The following is a 4,707-nucleotide window of genomic DNA, read 5'->3' on the forward strand; positions in this document are numbered from 1 at the left end:
CTAAGGCATAATTTAGATGTCATGCATATTGAGAAGAACTTTTTTGACAATCTCATGAACACGATCCTTAATGTTCAAGGTAAAACAAAGGATAATTTGAAGTCAAAACACGTTGGAAGTTTACGATTCCGTTTTGGAATCACGTTTCCATTAATTCTTTAAAAAAATACAATGTCTTATATCAATAAAAATATAAAATTATAGTTTTAATTTATATAAACTCCAAATTTTAATAGTATTGAATATAGAGAACATAAATATACAAATATTAAAATTAATACTATAAATTATCTTTATTCATTGAGATTTTTATTAAAGATAAATCAAAATAATTAAAAATTAAAAATAATTAATTATAAATAATTAAAAATTAAAAATAATTAATTTTAAATAATTAAAAATTAAAAATAATTAATATAATAATTTAATTTATGTGTATTTTCACAGTTTTAATATGAAATAATTTCAAATAATTATAAATGAATAAATGCTTTATTTTAAATTTAAATCATATAACTTTTAGTTCTAGATTTTTTAAAAATTTCTTATATATATATATATATATATATGTATATATGGATACACGTATCCGCTTCCTAATTTTTCAAAGAGCGCTTCCATATCCTTCCGCTTCCACGTACCCGCTTCCGTTTCCGTGTAACATAGCCTAAAATAAGCCTAACATACCCTGCTTGAAAGGACAAACTACAATATTATTGTGATTTAGGAAGTCATGTACGCTAGCTTACAATTGCTTTCATGCTACCATTCAATTCAGTTCTAAAATGTTTATTTGTGGTGGAATGTTAATGAAGATCATTAACTCTATTCGTGTTTCAAACAAAAAAAAAGAAAAAAAGATCACTGACTCTATTTTACTTGTTCTTGTGATAGAAAGCTAGTCATAACTATTGTGAGCTGGATTGTGATTTCCAGTTTTTAATGTCAGATTGTGTACTGCATCAATTTAATTATGTATGTCGCTACTTATGTATGCTTATGATTATGTTTGATCTAATATGCTCTCTAATTTTGAAACGCACAGGTGGAAATTCAAATGTTGCACAAAAGCCAGGATCATCAAGTACTTCTAATGTCAATGCAACATCTACTGGGCAAACAGGGGATAAGTCTTTTATAGTGCATAGTGATACTGGGAAAGACTCTTCTGAGTCAGGAAGAGAATCTATCACTTTCTCAAAAACGAAGCAGGGCATGCTACTGAGACCAGCTCATGTACGAAAAACGCCAACAAAGCAGTCAGTGGCTGTTCAATCTAGTACTCCGAAACAAAGCGAATCGGACGGTGAGAAAACGTTGGATACTAAGGCTGTGCTTGATTCAGAAGAGAGTGGTAGAAAACCATTTGATGCCATTGATTCCATCATCAAGAGTATAACCAGCAAGTTTGAAAAAGCTTTATTTCCAGAATCACCAACTGATGAAGCGAAATGTAAGTTCTCCCAGTGCACTTCAGTTTCACCAGATTTGAGCTTTCAGATAGTATAATCCTATCTTATTGGGATCTCTTACAATTTTGTCTCAGCTATGCTGCTGAAACCGCCTCGAGTGCAGAGATCACCAAATACTAAGTACAATGAGACAAGATGGGCGGTTTCTGTTGATTCTGAAAATGTAGACAGTAACCAAAGTAGCTTAGAGAAATCGAGAGACACAGTCTTGGAAGAAGAGTTTGCGGATGACAGAGGTTGTAACCCGAGTGAGGAGGATGCCAATGATAAGATCATTTTAAGCAAGCCAGAACAAGTTCTATCACCAGAGAAAGCTGGCGACGAACAGAAAAGCAAGTACTTAATTACTTAACTCTAAATCAGATCTGACTAATTAATGGGCATTTCCGCTTGTTGGGTCAAACTTAAATTTATGCAACTTTGATGTGTTAGGCTTCCACTTCTCTTTACAATCTGTTTAATACGAGTGAGTTGCTAGATAAAAGACAGCGTACAACACAAGTGAAATTAATCTGGAAGAGCTACTTGTTGGTTTGAATTTATTACGATATGTAATCTTGGAAAAAGATTAATAAGGCAGCAGAGAAGTCATAGCATTAGCTTATAGGCTGCTAAATCTCAATTTTTAGCTACTTTTAGAACTAACTTTTTTCACAGTTTTCTTTGTTGGTTCGGTCAAGTTACTTGGTTTTGAGGCTACAATCAGTTTGCAAGTGATTAATATAAATATTCTGCCTTGTAGGCATCCAATCCCCTGGGGGTAGCAAAGAATCAGACTCTGTGAAGGTTGTTAAAGGAGGTTAGCCATTCAAAGTTTTCTGTCTTTGTTCTTCTTTGGTAGCATATAAGTCATCTGGTTACTGATTCATTAAGAACTGCTATATTTGCAGTAAAAGTTGTTTTTTCGGGAGGACACGGTCATTGGTTGAGAGGTTTGAAAGAAGAGAAACAATTATTCCTGTGGTATCAACATGACGACCTAGGAGTATTCCAGCCAGAGTAATGCCTGTGGTTCTTGGTCGGGACGAAAACATGACAACTGGTGCGCTTTCTGTAACATTAACACGACCTGATAGGACTACGCCTGCTAATTTGACATCTGATGAGTCTTGTGTATCATCAACACGACAAGCTAGGTCTTCTCCACCCCCGGTTATGCCTGTGGTACTCAATCAGACAACAAAAATGGAATCTGATGACCCTCCTGCAACATCAGCACGACCTGATAGGAGTGCTGCTGCTAATTTGGCATCTGATGATTCTCCTGTAACATCAACACGACAAGCTAGGACTTCTCCAGCTCCAGTTACGCCTCTGATACTCAATCGGAGTCGGTCAACTAACATGAAACCCGATGAGACTCATGTAATAACAAGAAGACCACTGCGGAGTTCTTCAGCGCGTGCAAGGCCTGTGATGCACAATCAAACAACTAATACGCATGATGAGCGTCCCGTACAATCAACACGATCAGCTAGGACTTCACTAGCCCGTGTAATACCTATGAAACTCAATCAAGCAGATGATGTCCCATCCTATGAGCCTCCAGTTGCATTAACACGATCAGCTAGGAACTCTCCCGTTCGCATAATGAGGTCTTAAACACTCTTCAATCAAGGTTGACAAAATTACAGGTAAATTTTTGCTCTGCTATTCTTTTTTGTCTCTTGTTTTTTTTTTCCTCTTCTTGTTTGATTTTTCTCAAAATCTTTTTCTTTTTTTAAATTTTGAGTGTGGGCTAAGTGGTTGTTGGTTGATATATCACAAACGTGCAGATTGTAAGACATTTTTGGGAGCGCGGTGATATTAAAGGCGCAATCATGGCGTTGAAAAAGCTGTCAGATCACTCTGTAAGTATCCCAACAGATTACCTTTTGCCTGACCTTTTAATTCTTACATGTCTAGAGAAAGCTGACTCACTAAAACTGGAACAGGTTCAAGCAGATGTGATCAGTATTCTAACAGACAAAACAGATATTCTAACACTGGATCTGTTTTCCCAGTTAGCACCTGTCCTCACAGGCTTATTGGGCAGCACGACTGAAAGGTAAATTATCTTATTCTATTTGTATTGTCCTTAGACTATGGTTTGCTTTGAGTTTGAGATATAATTTAATATAATAGAGTAAAGAAATAATGTCTTATCAGGAAAAATCACTTGTGATTTTAATTTTGTATAGGCCTGTAAGTGTCTCCTTGGAAATGCTCTTGAAGCTTGTAGCAGTGTTCGGTACAGTTGTACAATCAACTGTTTCAGCAAGACGAAGTGTTGGCGTTGATATTCATGCAGAAGAAAGGTATTTTCCTCTCCGTTACATACCTTCTCTCACACTAGTTCCTTTTTTATCGGAAAGTAAAACGAATAGTGAAAATGCAGGTTACAGATCTGCCAAAGTTGTTCTGCGGAGTTGCAAAAGATTCAAAAGATCCTTCCACCACTCACCAGGTAAAAGTACACATCTGAAAACCTAGTTCTGAGTCAGCCATGTCTAGTTCTTGATGATGGAGAGTATCTAATGATTGGTGTTTGTTGGATAATTCCAAGCTTGTGGAAACTTAACATATTATTAGATGTTTAATATGTTAAGATAAACACAATAAGGAAACCTAGAAATAGGAAAAAAAAGTTTCTATTTAGGTTAGGTTTGTGTTTTCCATATCCCACATGTTAAAGAGAATTGTCTTTCATATAAATATAGGTCTAATGGAGAGGTGTTCCATATGATCTAAGTGAAACATATTGAGAGCTTTAATTTTGAGTAGTTTCTAAAGCTAATAAGATAAGTTGTTCTTATAACTCTTTGTGTTTCTAAGAGATCTGAATTGGTATCAGAGCCTCAGGTTGGAGACTCGATCTAAGCCTAAGTTGTAGCTTAAGATCCTGGTGCTTGTGAACAAGAGATTGCGACGGCAAGATGGCTGACGTGACTAGGGCTCCACGCACGAAGGACTTTGGATCTACATCCATCCAATGTCCGATGTTGTCACCGACAAACTACACAGTTTGGTCGATGAGGATGAAGGTTCTACTACGTGTTCATGAAGTGTGGGACACAATCGAACCCGGTTCAGATGATCAAAAGAAGAACGATGTTGCGATAGCTCTTTTGTTTCAATCTGTTCCAGAGACTTTGATTCTCCAGGTGGGAGAACAAACCGCATCAAAAGAGATCTGGAATGCCATCAAGTCGCGACACCTAGGAGCTGATCGTGTAAGGGAGGCGAGACTTCAGAC

The 4,707-nt window shown here is 36.4% G+C and overlaps 1 pseudogene; it reads left to right on the forward strand.

Moving 5' to 3' along the window:
• LOC106338367 overlaps nt 1-4,707 on the forward strand; it is an 11,934-nt pseudogene that overhangs the window by 4,250 nt on the left and 2,977 nt on the right.

The sequence above is a fragment of the Brassica oleracea genome, chromosome C4 (assembly GCF_000695525.1).
Source record: "Brassica oleracea var. oleracea cultivar TO1000 chromosome C4, BOL, whole genome shotgun sequence".
In the NCBI taxonomy this organism is placed as follows: domain Eukaryota; kingdom Viridiplantae; phylum Streptophyta; class Magnoliopsida; order Brassicales; family Brassicaceae; genus Brassica; species Brassica oleracea.